General features: G+C 41.0%; 1 long non-coding RNA gene and 3 other non-coding genes across 4 annotated transcripts; 3 read left to right on the top strand and 1 right to left on the bottom strand.

The window, feature by feature from the left end:
• Positions 1 to 1,342: 1,342 nt before the first annotated feature.
• Positions 1,343 to 3,558, bottom strand: LOC132106699 (uncharacterized). Its single transcript, XR_009424188.1, has 4 exons — positions 3,438 to 3,558; positions 2,422 to 2,521; positions 2,261 to 2,338; positions 1,343 to 1,733 (listed from the first exon to the last, which is right to left on the bottom strand). It is a non-coding gene; the product is annotated as an uncharacterized LOC132106699 (long non-coding RNA).
• A 6,057-nt stretch (positions 3,559 to 9,615) lies between these two features.
• Positions 9,616 to 9,689, top strand: trnat-ugu (transfer RNA threonine (anticodon UGU)). Its single transcript has one exon. It is a non-coding gene; the product is annotated as a tRNA-Thr (tRNA).
• A 180-nt stretch (positions 9,690 to 9,869) lies between these two features.
• On the top strand, positions 9,870 to 9,959 carry trnar-ucu (transfer RNA arginine (anticodon UCU)). Its single transcript is given in 2 exon segments — positions 9,870 to 9,906; positions 9,924 to 9,959. It is a non-coding gene; the product is annotated as a tRNA-Arg (tRNA).
• A 624-nt stretch (positions 9,960 to 10,583) lies between these two features.
• trnat-cgu (transfer RNA threonine (anticodon CGU)) lies at positions 10,584 to 10,657 on the top strand. Its single transcript has one exon. It is a non-coding gene; the product is annotated as a tRNA-Thr (tRNA).
• The last annotated feature ends 8,440 nt before the right edge of the window (positions 10,658 to 19,097 follow it).

Below are 19,097 nucleotides of genomic sequence, written 5' to 3'. Positions count from 1 at the left end.
CATAAAATAAAGTGTATCAAGAGTGTACTTAAGTGTACTTCATAATGTATCTACATACCTTATCCATCTGTAACGTAGATTGAATCGACTCACTAGTTCACAGTTTAAATACATGCACTAGCTTCCTAATAACATTTAAATTACAGAATATTACATGGGACAAGCATAAAATAAAGTGTATCAAGAGTGTACTTAAGTGTATTTCATAATGTATCTACATACCTTATCCATCCGTAACGTAGTTTGAATCGACTCACTAGTTCACAGTTTAAATACATGCACTAGCTTTCTAATTACATTTAAATTACCGAATATTACACTGGGATAAGCTACGTAAAATAAAGTGTATCAAGAGTGTACTTAAGTGTACTTCATGTGTATCTATACCTTATCCATCTGTAACGTAGTTTGAATCAACTCACTTGTTCACAGTTTAAATACATGCACTAGCTTCCCAATAACATTTAAATTACAGAATATTACATGGGACAAGCATAAAATAAAGTGTATCAAGAGTGTACTTAAGTGTACTTCATAATGTATCTACATACCTTATCCATCTGTAACGTAGTTTGAATCGACTCACTAGTTCACAGTTTAAATACATGCACTAGCTTCCTAATAACATTTAAATTACAGAATATTACATAGGACAAGCATAAAATAAAGTGTATCAAGAGTGTACTTAAGTGTACTTCATAATGCATCTACATACCTTATCCATCCATAACGTAGTTTGAATCGAATCACTAGTTCACAGTTTAAATACATGCACTAGCTTCCTAATTACATTTAAATTACTGAATATTACACTGGGATAAGCTATGTAAAATAAAATGTATCAAAATTGTACTTAAGTGTACTTCATGTGTATCTATACCTTATCCATCTGTAACGTAGTTTGAATCGACTCACTAGTTCACAGTTTAAATACATGCACTAGCTTCCTAATTACATTTAAATTTAAGAATAAAGTGCTTTAACTCAGTAATCTAGAGTTGAACTGATTGAACTTTTCTGTCCACCTGCCCCAGTAAACACAAAGGGTGACTAATAAATTGAAAATTCTAAATGTAAATATATTTATTTTTACCCTCAAAAACTCAACAATGATAGACCTTTACATTAAATACAACATATAACCAGCTGCTAAAATTTAATGTTTCACAAACTTTAATAAGAATTAATACATATTTTATTAATTAATTATTTAGTATATTATACACTTCAAAGTGTGTTCTTGAAAGTCCACTGAGGTCACAGTCCATTCACACTCTGTACTTTTGACTTATGTCCTGAATTAGCCTTCCAAAAATGCCGTTTTTGTTTTTCTTTCCTAACCAATATGTCCATTCAATAAACTTTAAGTGACTCTTCAGCATTTTCTCAGTACGGTTCCCCCTTAATCTCCACACTTGTCCTTTAATTGTTTGCCAGTATCTCTCAATGTGTTGAGTGTGGCTGCCAGTCTGTGGATCCACAAAGTTGTTTTTGTGGTTTACCGGATAGTGGTGATAGCCTTGTGTAGTGAGGGACTGTACATATGCCCGCCAGGAATCACTGTAAATTGTTGAACCTCTACGCACATGCCGCCTAATGATTGGAAGCAGAGTTTTGCGTGCTCGTGAAGGGACCAGCTTAAGAATAGGCCTTCGGCTACAGTGGTGTACTTCTAACAGACCAAACACCCATCCGTGTCTTGCCCAGGTACCACCATACCGTCCACGGTTATACTGTAAGAAATATACAATATCAGTTATGTACCATATTTTCCAGACTATAAGTCATATTTTTTTTCATAGTTTGGCTGGTCCTGTGACTTATAATCAGGTGCGACTTGTTTATCAAATTTTTTTTATTGACATGAACCAAGAGAAAACATTATTGTCTACAGCCACGAGAGGGCGCTCCATGCTGTTCTCCTGTTGCCTACACTGAGCAGCATAGAGCGACCTCTCGCGGCTGTAGACAATAATGTTTCTCTTGGTTCTTAATAAATGCGACTTATACTCCAGTGTGACTTATATATGTCTTTTTCCTCGTCATGGCGTATTTTTGGACTGATGCAACTTGTACTTAGGTGCGACTTATAGTCTGAAAAATACGGTATACACAAATACACAATAGATCTTATAAGTGTGCCCACAGAATCTTGTTTAACCAAATGCAGTTCTGCTAATGCTAAATTACCTAACTAAATTTTTTTTATTTTTTATTTGAGTACCTTTCTTTTATGACTGAATTTGGACTCATCAATTACAAGAAAACGGTGTCTTGAGTGCCCTCCAATTTTGAATTGATGCTTTCTTTTCATTCTTCTCAATGCAGTTGTGCACACCTTTTAATTAAAAACCACCATTAGTAACCACATAAAGAAAAATATTACATCAGCTTTTATTGGTTTAAGCATATGGATTCTACCTTTCTGAGCTTTTTGGTCATTTTTGAGAGTGTTGTTGAACTGGATGCCACTCCATCTTCCATCATGTCAATCTGACGTAATCTCAATCCTTGTGCAAACCTATAAAACAACCAAGTTAGTATTATACTATTTACAACCTTAAAAGTAAATGCCAATTTTAAGTATGAAACTTTTAAATGATAAAACATAACATATATTTATAGATTTTTTTTTGCCATGCATTCAAATAAAACAACAACAAAACATTTTAGATATTATTGTTTATGCGTTCTGCAGTGTCATCAAATTTAAAAAGAACTTCTAACAGAAGAACAAAACCCAAACAATAAGGAAATAAATTGTGTATCTCAGATTCTTTTACTTTAACAGGTTGGGGGATGCATTCAACTGCAAAACTGGCTCATTTATGGTTCATTATATATTTACATATACATTAAACTTGGTTTATATACTAATATACCAATACATACTAATTAAAGGTTGATCATATTGTATTTTCCTAGTATACAATTGAGTTTAAAGAAACACAATAAAAGGATTATTGTGTTGACACTGTATAGTTAATCTGTATATTGAATGTGTTAAATAATATTATGTGTCTTTACTACTAAGTATGCATTTTTACAACATTTATAAGGCACATATAAAACAGTATAATAATGCATTAAAGGTTCATTATAATAAGCAAGAACTTACTAAATGTTCTGAAACCGCGAGCCAGTGGAATATGCAAGATCGCCGCATTTTGACTTTGAAATCACATTAGGCCGTATCGAGATTCCCCCCCTCTGTTTTTTCGTCCGCATAAAAAAAGAATAACACTCGAAATTATAATTAAGACTTCTTCTATAATATTATGTCAGATAATACTGAAGCCTTTTTATGGCCTAAATCTTATCAAACAACCACGGAAACCCTGTAACATGTCTGATGGGTAACTTACTTTTACTTTACTTCCCAGAAACCATGTTTTGTGTTTAATGACCTTTTTTGTTTTACTTATAAATTACGTTACCTGTAAATAAACATTAACCATTCATGGAGTCCTTTATGGGATCCTGAAAAAATCGATCCGGTTCTGAGCGATTTTTTCTTCTTTTGGACGTGGCTCTGTTTGCGATTGCACACCCTTAATAAAATAAAGAAAGAAAGAAAAAAAAGAAAAAGAAACAATAAGATTGACTGCTATTGATTGAAGTAATCCGTAAATAAATAACGTACATTAACCAACCCACTTACCAGACATATCCATCTATTCTGTTGTCTTTGACAAACTTCATTTTTCTTCTGCAGTGTCCACATCGCATTATTTTGGCTAATAATTTTTTTCGCTGCATCCATTTGATAAGCTTTATCTTGTCATTTTTTTCGTGCAGTCGTGATACTGTATGTAAAGACACCATATTTGAAATTTCGCGCCTAGCTGCCTACCTGAGCAAGACACTTAACCCCTAGTTGCTCCAGAGGCGTGCGACCTCTGACATATATAGCAATTGTAAGTCGCTTTGGATAAAAGCGTCAGATAAATGTAAAAAAAATAAAGTGTTTTGCACATGAATATTTAAAGTAGCTTATGCCAGTGTAATATTCTGTCATTTAAATGTAATTAGGAAGCTAGTGCATGTATTTAAACGGTGAACTAGTGAGTCAATTCAAACTACGTTACAGATGGATAAGGTATAGATACACATGAAGTACACTTAAGTACAATTTTGATACACTTTATTTTAAGTAGCTTATCCCAGTGTAATATTCTGTAATTTAAATGTAATTAGGAAGCTAATGCATGTATTTAAACTGTGAACTAGTCAGTCAATTCAAACTACGTTACAGATGGATAAGGTATGTAGATACATTATGAAGTACACTTAAGTACACTCTCGATACACTTTATTTTACGTAACTTATCCCAGTGTAATATTCTGTAATTTAAATGTAATTAGGAAGCTAGTGCATGTATTTAAACTGTGAACTAGTGAGTCGATTCAAACTACGTTACAGATGGATAAGGTATGTAGATACATTATGATGTACACTTAAGTATACTCTTGATACACTTTATTTTATGTAGCTTATCCCACTGTAATATTCTGTAATTTAAATGTAATTAGAAAGCTAGTGCATGTATTTAAACTGAACTCCATCCATCTTCTTCCGATTATCCGGGGCCGGGTCGCGGGGGCAGCAGTCTAAGCAGAGAACCCCAGACTTCCCTCTCCCTAGACACTTCCTCCAGCTCTTCTGGGGGGACACCGAGGCGTTCCCAGGCCTGCCGGGAGACATAGTCTCTCCAGCGTGTCCTAGATTTTCCCCGGGGTCTCCTCCCAGTGGGACGCGCCCGGAACACCTTCCCGGGAAGGCGTCCAGGAGGCATCCGGAACAGATGCCCGAGCCACCTCAGCTGACCCCTCTCGATGTGGAGGAGCAGCGGCTCTACTCTGAGCTCCTCCCGGGTGACTGAGCTTCTCACCCTATCTCTAAAGGATCGCCCAGCCACCCTGCGGAGAAAGCTCATTTCGGCCGCCTGTATCCGGGATCTTGTCCTTTCGGTCATGACCCAAAGCTCATGACCATAGGTGAGAGTAGGAACGTAGATTGACCGGTAAATCGAGAGCTTCGCCTTGCGGCTCAGCTCTTTCTTCACCACGACAGACCGGTACATCGACCGCATTACTGCAGAAGCTGCACCGATCCGTCTGTCAATCTCCCGTTCCATCCTTCCCTCACTCGTGAACAAGACCCCAAGATACTTAAACTCCTCCACTTGAGGCAGGAACTCTCCACCAACCTGAAGTGGGCAAGCCACCCTTTTCCGACTGAGGACAATGGCCTCGGATTTGGAGGTGCTGATTCTCATCCCAGCCGCTTCACACTCGGCTGCGAACCGTCCCAGTGCATGCTGAAGGTCCTGGCTTGATGAGGCCAACACGACAACATCATCCGCAAAGAGCAGAGACGAAATCGTGTTGTCACCAAACCTGACCCCCTCCGGCCCCTGGCTGCGCCTAGAAATTCTGTCCATAAAAATCATGAACAGAACCGGCGACAAAGGCAGCCCTGCCGGAGTCCAACACGCACCGGGAACAAGTCTGACTTACTGCTGGCAATACGAACCAAGCTCCTGCTCCGGTCGTACAGGGACCGGATAGCCCTTAGCAAAGGGCCCCGGACCCCATACTCCCGGAGCACCCTCCACAGGCCGCCGCGAGGGACACAGTCGAATGCCTTCTCCAAATCCACAAAGCACATGTGGACTGGTTGGGCAAACTCCCATGAACCCTCCAGCACCCTGTAGAGGGTATAGAGCTGGTCCAGTGTTCCACGGCCTGGACGAAAACCACACTGTTCCTCCTGAATCCGAGGTTCTACTATCGGCCGGATTCTCCTCTCCAGTACCCTGGCATAGACTTTCCCAGGGAGGCTGAGAAGTGTGATCCCCTTGTAGTTGGAACACACCCTCCGGTCCCCCTTCTTAAAAAGAGGGACCACCACCCCGGTCTGCCATCCCAGAGGCACCGTCCCCGACTGCCACGCGATGCTGCAGAGGCGTGTCAGCCAAGACAGCCCCACAACATCCAGAGACTTGAGGTACTCAGGGCGGATCTTATCCACCCCCGGTGCCTTGCCACCTAGGAGTTTCTTGACTACCTCGGTGACTTCAGCTTGGGTGATGGACGAGTCCACATCTGAGCCCTCAGCCACTGCTTCCTCAATGGAAGACGTGACAGCGGGATTGAGGAGATCCTCGAAGTATTCCTTCCACCGTCCAACGACATCCCCAGTTGAGGTCAACAGCTCCCCACCTTTACTGTAAACAGCGTTGGTAGGGCACTGCTTCCCTCTCCTGAGGTGCCGGACGGTTTGCCAGAATATCTTCGAGGCTGACCGATAGTCCTTCTCCATGGCCTCACCGAACTCCTCCCAGGCCCGAGTTTTTGCCTCCACAACCACCCGGGCTGTAGTCCGCTTGGCCTGCCGGTACCTGTCAGCTGCCTCAGGAGTCCCACAAGCCAACCAGGCCCGATAGGACTCCTTCTTCAGCTTGACGGCATCCCTTACTTCCGGTGTCCACCACCGGGTTCGGGGATTGCCACCTCGACAGGCACCGGAAACCTTACGGCCACAGCTCCGAGCGGCCGCTTCGGCAATGGAGGTGGAGAACATGGTCCACTCGGACTCAATATCTCCAGCCTCCCTCGGGATCCGGTCGAAGCTCTGCCGGAGGTGGGAGTTGAAGATCTCTCTGACAGGAGACTCGGCCAAACGTTCCCAGCAGACCCTCACAGTACGTTTGGGTCTGCCGAGTCTGTCCAGCTTCCTCCCCCGCCATCGGATCCAACTCACCACCAGGTGGTGATCGGTTGACAGCTCCGCCCCTCTCTTCACCCGAGTGTCCAAGACATACGGCCGGAGGTCGGATGAAACGACCACAAAGTCGATCATCGACCTACGGCCTAGGGTGTCCTGGTGCCACGTGTACTGATGGACACCCTTATGCTTGAACATGGTGTTCGTTATGGACAAGCTGTAACTAGCACAGAAGTCCAATAACTGAACACCGCTCGGGTTCAGATCAGGGGGGCCGTTCCTCCCAATCACGCCCCTCCAGGTGTCACTGTCGTTGCCCACGTGGGCGTTGAAGTCCCCCAGTAAAACGACGGAGTCCCCAGTCGGAGCACTTTCCAGCACCCCTCCCAGAGACTCCAAGAAGGCCGGGTACTCTGCACTGCCGTTCGGCCCGTAGGCACAAACGACAGTGAGAGACCTATCCCCGACCCGAAGGCGCAGGGAAGCGACCCTCTCGTTCACCGGGGTAAACTCCAACACATGGCAGCTGAGCTGGGGGGCTATAAGCAAACCCACACCAGCCCGCCGCCTCTCACCATGGGCAACTCCAGAGTGGTGAAGAGTCCATCCTCTCTCGAGGAGTGTGGTTCCAGAGCCCAAGCTGTGCGTAGAGGTGAGCCCGACTATCGCTAGTCGGAACCTCTCAACCTCACGCACAATCTCGGGCTCCTTCCCCGCCAGTGAGGTGACGTTCCACGTTCCACGAGCTAGTTTCCGTGTCCAGGGATCAGGCTGTCGAGGCCCCCGCCTTCGACTGCCGCCCGATTGTCTAAGCACCGGCCCCTTACGGTCCCTCCTGTAGGTGGTGAGCCCACGGGAAGGCGGCCCCACATCGCTCCTTCGGGCTGAGCCCGGCCGGACCCCGTGGGGAGAGGCCCGGCCACCAGGCGCTCGCATACGAGCCCCAACCCCGGGCCTGGCTCCAGGGTGGGGCCCCGGCTGCGCCATACCGGGCGACGTCACGGTCCTTAGATTTAGTCTTCTCATAAGGGGGTTCTGAACCGCTCTTAGTCTGACCCGTCGCCTAGGACCTGTTTGCTTTGGGAGACCCTACCAGGGGCATATAGCCCCGGACAACATAGCTCCTAGGGTCATTCGGGTACTCAAACCCCTCCACCACGTTAAGGTGGCAGTTCAAGGAGAGGCTACTGAACTGAACTGAACTACTGAGTCAATTCAAACTGCTACGTTACAGATGGATAAGGTATAGATACACATGAAGTACACTTAAGTACACTCCTGATACACTTTATTTTACGTAGCTTATCCCAGTGTAATATTCGGTAATTTAAATGTAATTAGACAGCTAGTGCATGTATTTAAACTGTGAACTAGTGAGTCGATTCAAACTACGTTACAGATGGATAAGGTATGTAGATACATTATGAAGTACACTTAAGTACCCCCTTGATACACTTTATTTAACGTAGCTTATCCCAGTGTAATATTCGGTAATTTAAATGTAAATAGGAAGCTAGTGCATGTATTTAAACTGAACTACTGAGTTAATTCAAACTACTACGTTACAGATGGATAAGGTATAGATACACATGAAGTACACTTAAGTACACTCTTGATACACTTTATTTTACGTAGCTTATCCCAGTGTACTATTCTGTAATTTAAATGTAATTAGACAGCTAGTGCATGTATTTAAACTGTGAAGTAGTGAGTCGATTCAAACTACGTTACAGATGGATAAGGTATGTAGATACATTATGAAGTACACTTAAGTACCCTCTTGATACACTTTATTTTATGCTGGTCCCATGTAATATTCTGTAATTTAAATGTTATTAGAAAGCTAGCACATGTATTTAAGATGTGACAAGTTAATTCAAACTAAGATGGCAAGGTACAAACCAAATTACAACACACAGGCCTACTACAGAACTTGATGGGTTGTAAGCCATTGATTCATTCACATCTGACTTACACCCATCTATGCAGCTCATATCAATTGATATGGAAAGAAGAGGAAGAGAAGCTATTGTTTTACCATTTTACCTTCTGTTGGGATGGTCTGTGCTCATGCAGATCCTATGTTAGCAGCAATGATTTGTGGCAAGAATTCTGCTCTTCTGATGTAGCAGTGTTTTGTGAGAATAAATATTTTAAAAGATCTGGATCACCCTGTTACACCAACAGCTGTGTAATCAACTTTCCCCTTTTATACGTGTAGCAGCCTACAGAACATACAAAATTACCCTATGTAACCAGAGGCTTTTCCACACCTTAGTAACATATGTAGGTAATTGTTGTTACATTGTGTAGTACTAAGTGCTTTTTTATATAATTACATATGTAACACATCTGTAACAAGATCTTTTGTTACATCAGTAGGTAGCTGTGTAATGGACTCGCCCTGTTACATAAGTGTAACAGCTGCTGCCTATTACATGTGCATAATTACAATCTGTAAGTACATGCTGTTCCATAACTTAGTTACATATTAAGTACATATTGTTGCATGTTATTACACCATCTACTACTAAGTACTTAATGAGGTAATTACTCTGTATTATGGACACCGTAAAATAAAGTGTTACCTATTTTTCAAATATAAGTACAATGTAAAAACATGCATGTACACAATAAGGGATTTGTACCAAATTAATAATTAAAATTTAAGTACATAGTAGTTAAGGCCACTTAATATAAAGTGGGTCCCTGATTTCAAATCCCAGCACTGTCTTTGCTGGAAATCAAACACCACCTTGGGTTGTGTTTTTTTGCTTTGCGCAATCAGGCGGTACAGAGGAGCGTCAGAGCAGCATGCGATTTCATTTTCCAACCACCCCTCAGCTGCTGACGAAGAATTCTGACCTAAGTCACCAATGCAGCAGGGCGCCGTGGCTTAGCTGGTCAAAGCGCTTGTCTTGTAAACAGGAGATCCTGGGTTCGATTCCCAGCGGTGCCTTTTAACAGGTGGCTCTGCTCTGTGGGCTCTTTCTTGGAAAGGAAGCCCTTACAGATCCTCCACTTTTCCAACCACATACCAATTACAGAGAGACCCACATATCTTGTCCTTCTTGCTCCCCAAACGCCTGAACTCAATTCAACGGACTGGCACAAGCCAGGAAAAAAAAGCTCCACACATGTCTCTGTGGCGCAATGGATAGCGCATTGGACTTCTAGACTGCCAGATGAGGTCATTCAAAGGTTGTGGGTTCGAGTCCCACCAGAGTCGTTACTTTTGGCATTCTGTTAATGGCGCTTGGCCAACAAACACACATGCTCTCTGGCCACCCCTCCAGAGTTATAAAACTCTAAATCTCACTATCTTACTAGGTACATGCAAGTTGGTGACGTGGCTTAGTTGGTTTAAGCGCCTGTCTAGTAAACAGGAGATCCTGGGTTCGAATACCAGCGGTCGCTTTGCTGGTGATGAATCGCCGCCTTGGGCAGAGAGATTTTGCTCTCCGTAAAATGGGGTGCAGAGGAGTGCTAGAGCAGCATGCAATTTAATTTGCGAACCACCCCTCAGATGCTGCCCAGAGTCATCTCAGCAATGCAGCATGGCTTAGCTGGTCAAAGAGCTTGCCTTGCAAACACGTGATCCTTGGTTTAGGACTGCTGCAAGCCTGGAAGGAGCTACTGCATGTAGCGCATTGGTCTATTAGTCAGCGATTTGAGGCCGTTTGAGTCAAAACAGATTGGTGACTTCTGGCCTTTTTTTTATCATTAAATTGCACGCTTATGCCCTCGGGCAACAGAAAGTTGTGAAAAATCTCATAAGCTGACCAGCCCATGACCCTTTGTCCTCACCGCTGGATGTTTTGATCAACTTACTCACCCTCCAAGTGCTCTGCTTGGCGCTGTGGCTTAGTTGGTTAAAGCGTATGTCTCGTAAACAGGAGATCCTGGGTTCAAATCCCAGCGGTGCCTTTAGCATGCCTTGTGTGCCTCAAGCATGTGCTTTTCTGAGATCGGACTGCAAACAGGGATAGCAAACCCAGGTAAAAAAGTAGTATACTTTAGTGTATTTGAAATATGAATGAAGTACATGAATTATAAAACAAGTATGATTCTACTTATTGTACTTTATTTAAAGAGTCTTTGATTTGTACTTTTTAAAAGTATACTTCAAAAAAGATGTAGTTAAGTTCAACTTAATAGTCCAAACAGCAAGTCTACTAATTTATCAGTAATCAAATTATTTTTTAAATGTACTTTTTGAAAGTGTACTTTGTTGTTAATGTATTTTAAATTGTATTGAAGATTTTTTTTTTAAAGTATATTAAATTTGACATACTTAGAGTGGCAATTCAGTGTACTTATGGGAAGTATATTTTTTGGAAATTAATTGTTAGTATACTTTTTTAAAGTGTACTACGTTCTCACTTCATTGGAAGTGTGACTTCTGTACACTTCATACAGTACACACTAAAATAAGAGTATTTCTAGTGGCATATCAGAGTACTCTCATAAAATATGTTAAAACACAAAAATGTATAGCGGTAATTTAGTGTACTTTTAGTAAGTACGTTTATTTGTAATACAAAGTATAATTTATTAAAGTGTACAATGATTTCCCTTCATCTGTAGTGTAACCTTAGTACACTGTAAACAAAGTGCACTAAAATATAAGTGTACTTTTATTAGCATATCACAGTACTGTCATAAAATATGCTAAAATTCAAACACTTTTAGTGGAAATTTAGATATTTATTAATTTACTGTAGCCTACTAATGGAAAGTGTATTGACATTGTTAGGCTGATTTCTTAAAGGGTCATATGCTACAATGCTGCAGTGAGTAAGACAAGCTCATTTTGTTTACTGTTACATCTTGTATTAATGCACAAACACTTGATTGACAGAAGGGTCACTTTATGTAACAGGTAAAGAACCGTAATTCTTTGTACAGATATTGTATTTACAAGTCAATTCAATAGGTCTCAGGAATTCTGGGACTTCTTGGCAGTATTCAATTTTCTTGATGCCACATTAGTCTCGTTCAATGTTGTTTGGCAGAGGAATAACATATACCTTCTCCCTGGATTCAACCATGACACATTTGCGTGTCAATGACTCTGAATGGATGGCATACACTATATTGCACTCAGACACTTCATACACAAAGCTTGATGCAATATTAAGTGTTGTGTCTCTGCACAGCTTACTTTCATACTTAACAAGCTCCTTGACCAAAACACAGTGTGTTGCACCAGAAACGACCAAATTCACAATTCTGACTAATGTGCCATTCTGCAACTCAACAACAGAGTTGATTCTTTTCTGTAGGCGGTTGTTTGTGTCAGAGTGATACAGTATTCCATTCACAATGAAACGGTTGTAGTAGGAGGCTTGTTTCACTCTAACACCTAGTAGGTCATCTATTGCAAGCATGTGTAAAACCGAGACATCTTTCTGTACTGATTTACCAAAAACTCTGACATGGGCACTGATCTGAACTGATTTGTCAGTTAAACACTTTCTGCCCTGTAGTTCATAGAAAAGATCTTTGACATACTCATTGGCATTATGCATAACTGTTGCTCCTTTCTTTGTGAGACTCCTTTCCCTAAGGTACCTTTTCATTATTTGGACAGGGACATGAGTTGTGCCATTGAAATATGTCAACAGGGTACCGTTAAATGATTCAAAGGAAAATGTGGATGTGGCCCACAATTGTGCCCAGTTCCTCACACTCGCAGCCAAGTGTGTCATGAGGTGCACATTAAATGACACATTTGCTGTGCCATATAACCCCTGAAACTCCCTGACAAATTTTTTCAATGCCTGCTCGGCTATCACCACCTCGGCCTCTCTGATCCTTTCTTGCAGTAGATGATATACTGCAAAAACCAAAAGGAAGGGGAGACTTCCGGTGATGCGGACCGAGTAGCAGCGTTCGGTGTGAGCTCCCGCTTTGTCGATGCGAAATATCCTGATACTAATGCTTAACTCAGCCCAAGTCGATAAAAAAACACGTGTAGAATTTAGCTGATGTCATTGGACCACTTCTGGGGTAAAGCTTTTGTTAAAATGGCCTCAAAATCCGCGAAAAAGACACAGGAGAAGAAGAACGTCACGGCTAGCAACACGGATAAGACACAAGATGGCAACACAGAGACTGCTGAGACGGATGTGTTGAGTCCCGCAATGACCAAGGCCATGGCCACACTTACAGCAAATATATCCGGGGTGATAGAGGCTAAGTTTGACTCTTTCCTGCAAAAGATTGGAGATATATCGAAAGAGTTGCAAGACACAACTAAGCGTGTTGGGGAAGCTGAACATCGCATCTCCGCGGTGGAGGACGTAAATGTCGAGACGGAGAAACGTCTCTCATACCTGGAAAAAGGTCTGTGACGTCATGGTCTGTGACGAACAAACTGAAATATAACGTTACAGTTCATGCTGCTGTAGTTTGTTTCCAATCTCAATGTTTTGGAGAACGAGTGTAAAAGACTGGTGTTAAGACTATCATGTTAAAGGCATTTGGACTGTGTCTCGTGTCTATGGTTTTTTTTTTTTTTTTCTCTCTCTCTCTCTCACCCTTCTGTTTCTTAACAGAAGTTTATCTTGGAAACGAGACCTGCACGGCTCGCAGCAATAAATAATATCACTTTGTCGGTCATAAGTGGAATTTTTTATTTATTTATTTATTTTTCTTTTTTTTTTTTCTTTTTTTTTTTTGTCTGTCATAAATGAAAGTGCCCAAAGGAGCGGGGTATGTCGGACGTGGCCAGCTGCCACCTGCTGTCACCAACAGGTGGTAGCACATAATTATTTAATTTTATTTACTTTTAATTTTTTTTTTTTTTGTCTTTATATTATTAACTTTCTGACTGTATAGATACCAGAGATATACCTGTTCTTTTTGTGTGATACTATGTGGAAAAATTCAAGTGATGATTGAACGTCAGCTCAATGAACATAGGGCTGATTGAATAATTGATCGCACTCGATATTGTGGGTTCAGGAACATCATAGTCGCATCTGAAGTAAGGTTAAGAGGGCCTAGCAAGGGTCTCTCTTCTGAAGTTGGGGTCTCCACCCTTCTCTTTATTTTGAGTTCCATTTGCCTGTTTGTTCATGGGAGACTATGTGTATATAGTTTTGATCAGGGGGTTATTCTAGGGTTAGGGAAGACAGCACAGCACTTTGAGTTTCTCTTTCTGTTTTATCTTTTTTCCGGTCACAATGTATGGTACATGGAGGGAATTAGATTATGGATAGTATAATGCATACAGACTTAAGGCAACAACCAATCCTCGCTTTATTTAATTCTTCACAATCACTATGATTGACTCTAAACTTAAGGTATGTACATGGAATATTAGAGGCATACATCATCCTGTGAAAAGAAAAAAAATATTGACGTATCTAAAAAAAGAAGAGGTTGACATAGCCCTACTGCAGGAAACACGCCTAAAAGACACAGAACATGAAAAACTTAAACGGGAATGGGTGGGACAAGTTTTTTTTTCTTCTTTCACGTCCAATAGTAGAGGAGTCTGCATCCTTATTAACAAACGGCTTCCTTTTAAGCTAGAATCCTGTATTAAAGATAATGCAGGAAGATATGTTGCAATAAAAGGACACCTGTTTGGCGAAAATATATCTATTTTAAATGTTTATGCTCCACCAGGTCATCCTCCTGCTCTCATTACAAAAGCTTTTTCAGAATTAGCAGAGTTGGACTGTGCTCAGTCATTTGCTGGTGGTGACTTAAATTGCATATTAGACCCTCGCATTGATAAGTTACCTGCTGAAAGAACTAACCCTACTAAACGGGCGCGAGCAACCGCTGATGTATGTGAAGAACTAGGTTATTTGGATGTGTGGCGAACACATAATCCAAACAACAAAGAATTCACATTCTTTTCTGGAGTGCATAAACGTAGCTCTAGAATAGACTACTTGTTTGTCCCTAAAGCAATGTTGTATTCTGTTTCATCTTGTGATATTGGGAGCATTACAATATCGGACCATGCCCCGGTTTATTTAAAGTTCTCACATGGAGAGGCCCAGCAACGATCAAGTAAATGGCGGTTTAATAACCATCTGTTGTATGACCCAAATTTTATATCTTGTTTTCGGACTGAGTTTCAGCTATTCTTTTCATGTAATAATACACCTGATGTATCTCCTTCTATTTTGTGGGAGTCGTGTAAGGCTTACTCACGCGGTTTGATAATATCTTATGAAAAAAGCACAAAACGGAAGTGTCAAGAAAAGCAACGGGAACTGGAGCTACAGCTAGCTGAGTGTGAGAGGGCATATAACCAGAATCCTACGGATACTAATCTTAAAACAACTTTGACAACAAGAGCAGCACTTAACTCACTGCTCACTCAGAAGGCAGAGCAGACTATAAGATTCGCAAGGCAGAAATTTTATGAATTTGGTAACAAACCTAGCAAATATTTAGCCAACCTGGTCAAGAATAGACCTATCTCTCAGAACATATTTTCAGTTAAAGATGTCTTGGGGCAGGAAAAACTGGATAGCAATGGCATAAATAAGGTTTTTGTAGAATTTTATACAAAGTTATATACAACCCGAATTCCGGAAAAGTTGGGACGTTTTTTTAAATTTGAATAAAATGAAAACTAAAGGAATTTCAAATCACATGAGCCAATATTTTATTCACAATAGAACATAGATAACGTAGCAAATGTTTAAACTGAGAAATTTTACACTTTTATCCACTTAATTAGCTCATTTAAAATTTAATGCCTGCAACAGGTCTCAAAAAAGTTGGCACGGAGGCAACAAATGGCTAAAAAAGCCAGCAGTTTTGAAAAGATTCAGCTGGGAGAACATCTAGTGATTAATTAAGTTAATTGATATCAGGTCTGTAACATGATTAGCTATAAAAGCTTTGTCTTAGAGAAGCAGAGTCTCTCAGAAGTAAAGATGGGCAGAGGCTCTCCAATCTGTGAAAGACTGCGTAAAAAAATTGTGGAAAACTTTAAAAACAATGTTCCTCAACGTCAAATTGCAAAGGCTTTGCAAATCTCATCATCTACAGTGCATAACATCATCAAAAGATTCAGAGAAACTGGAGAAATCTCTGTGCGTAAGGGACAAGGCCGGAGACCTTTATTGGATGCCCGTGGTCTTCGGGCTCTCAGACGACACTGCATCACTCATCGGCATGATTGTGTCAATGACATTACTAAATGGGCCCAGGAATACTTTCAGAAACCACTGTCGGTAAACACAATCCGCCGTGCCATCAGCAGATGCCAACTAAAGCTCTATCATGCAAAAAGGAAGCCATATGTGAACATGGTCCAGAAGCGCCGTCGTGTCCTGTGGGCCAAGGCTCATTTAAAATTGACTATTTCAAAGTGGAATAGTGTTTTATGGTCAGACGAGTCCAAATTTGACATTCTTGTTGGAAATCACGGACGCCGTGTCCTCCGGGCTAAAGAGGAGGGAGACCTTCCAGCATGTTATCAGCGTTCAGTTCAAAAGCCAGCATCTCTGATGGTATGGGGGTGCATAAGTGCATACGGTATGGGCAGCTTGCATGTTTTGGAAGGCTCTGTGAATGCTGAAAGGTATATAAAGGTTTTAGAGCAACATATGCTTCCCTCCAAACAACGTCTATTTCAGGGAAGGCCTTGTTTATTTCAGCAGGACAATGCAAAACCACATACTGCAGCTATAACAACAGCATGGCTTCGTCGTAGAAGAGTCCGGGTGCTAACCTGGCCTGCCTGCAGTCCAGATCTTTCACCTATAGAGAACATTTGGCGCATCATTAAACGAAAAATACGTCAAAGACGACCACGAACTCTTCAGCAGCTGGAAATCTATATAAGGCAAGAATGGGACCAAATTCCAACAGCAAAACTCCAGCAACTCATAGCCTCAATGCCCAGACATCTTCAAACTGTTTTGAAAAGAAAAGGAAATGCTACACCATGGTAAACATGCCCCGTCCCAACTATTTTGAGACCTGTAGCAGAAATCAAAATTTAAATGAGCTCATTTTGTGCATAAAATTGTAAACTTTCTCAGTTTAAACATTTGCTATGTTATCTATGTTCTATTGTGAATAAAATATTGGCTCATGTGATTTGAAAGTCTTTTAGTTTTCATTTTATTCAAATTTAAAAAACGTCCCAACTTTTCCGGAATTCGGGTTGTACAAGTGAGCAGCCAGCAGGGTCTTCCAGACTTATGGAGGGCTTTTTCTCCAATCTGAATCTGCCCAAGCCTAATGACCAACAAAAGACAGTACTGAACGGACCGATAACACTGGAAGAAGTAGCTAAAGCTGTTGGTGTTTTACAATCAGGAAAGGCTCCAGGCCCTGATGGCTTTAGCTCGGACTTTTACAAATGTTTTAAGCCGCTGTTGGTGAAGCCCCTACTTGCCATGTTTAATGACTCCTTCGAGAAGAGAGCTCTTCCCAAAACACTTACAGAAGCAAACATTAGCCTGATTCTTAAGAAGGATAAACCAGCGGATATGTGTTCATCCTACCGACCTATCAGTCTACTAAATTTAGACTTTAAGATTTTATCTAAAATACTAGCCTTAAGACTAGAGAAAATCCTCCCAACTATTATTAATAATGATCAGACAGGGTTTATTACTGGAAGGAACTCATGTAATAATGTTAGAAGGTTACTTAACATTATTCAGCTGTGTCAGCAAAATAATCTTAAAGGTATGGTAGTGTCATTGGATGCAGAAAAAGCCTTTGACCGTATAGAATGGGATTTTTTGTTTTTTACACTCAAGGAATTTGATTTAGGTAAAGATTTTATTGATTGGGTCAAGCTGCTTTATCATAACCCAGTAGGGTCTGTCATCACAAATGGTAAATGCTCTCCCTACTTTGCTTTGGGAAGGGGCACTCGCCAAGGGTGCCCCTTATCACCACTGCTGTTTGCAATCGCAATCGAGCCACTAGCAGAAGCCATTAGAACCCACCCTTCTATTCATGGTATATCGATTAATCATAGGCAACATAAGATTTATCTGTATGCTGACGATGTTTTATTGTTTATCACGCAACCAGAAATATCTGTTACGTTAGTCCTTACTGTTATTAACGAGTTTAGTAAGTTTTCTGGTTACAAAATAAATTTCAGTAAGTCAGAGGCCTTGCCATTTGGTCGGGTGCATCACTCTCTTCCTCCCGGCTTATCACCTTTCAGATGGGCAACAGAAGGTTTTCTTTATCTAGGTATATTTATTACTCCTCTGCTGCAAAGGATGTTTAAAGCAAATTTTCAGCCTTTGCTGAAACGCATCCATGATGACCTAGAGAGATGGTCTTCTTTACCACTCTCAATGCTGGGAAGAATCTCTTTAATTAAGATGAATATCTTACCACGCCTGCTCTACAAATTCCAAATGATCCCAGTCGTACTAAATAATAATACTATTAAGACGGTTAACGGTTGGTTCAGATCATTTATATGGAATGGCAAAAGACCACGACTTAAATTAACAAAATTGCAACTGTCATCGGGTCAGGGAGGTCTGGCAGTTCCCAACATTAGACTATATCAAGTGGCTTCCCAATTTCGATATCTAGTAGATTGGGTACGGAGTGACTCGGACTCTGTCTGGCTTGATATTGAGGCATATAATTTAGGTAAGCCATTACAATTAGCTAGTCTCCCTTTTATCCTGAATCGGAATAAACTAGAGATTGCAGAGGGTAATTTCATTGTTAAATCCACACTAAAGGCTTGGGACATGATTAAGAAATGGGAAAAGAGAACAGATGTTTTATCTCCAATTACTCCAATACGAAGAAATACAGATTTTCTCCCTGGCATGACAGATAATGGGTTTGCTCTGTGGGAAAATGCTGGTATCACAACTTTGAAAGACTTATTTGAAGGGGACAGAATGATGTCATTTGATCAACTAAGACTGAAATACAACTTATCACACACACATTTTCTTAGGTTCCTACAAATCAAAAGCTTTATACAGAATCCAATTCGGCATAAATTTACTCTGGAAATGTCACCAATTGAGCAACTACTATACAAAATACATAGCAATAAGGCTATAGTAAGGCGATGCTATGAGGCCTTTTATAAGTCCATTAAGACTAATAATACAATTATTCAAACATGGGCTCGGGACCTTGGGGCAGTAATAGATAAAGTTATGGAGGCGGACATATGGGAGCATGCTAACAGCATATCCATGTGTAATAGAGCGAAGGAATTACAATTTAAGTTACTGCATCGCCTTCAGATATCACCTGAACTCAGACATAAGATGGACCCAAGGAAATCAGCTCTGTGTATGAAATGTAACAGGGAAGTTGGTAGCTTTATACATACTGTATGGACCTGTATGCATATCCAGGATTTTTGGGTAGAAGTGGCTTT

This window comes from Carassius carassius, chromosome 1, assembly GCF_963082965.1.
Source record: "Carassius carassius chromosome 1, fCarCar2.1, whole genome shotgun sequence".
NCBI classification, from domain to species: Eukaryota; Metazoa; Chordata; class Actinopteri; order Cypriniformes; family Cyprinidae; genus Carassius; species Carassius carassius.
Note: the sequence above shows the minus strand (reverse complement) of the source record. Positions and strands in the feature narration are given on the sequence as shown.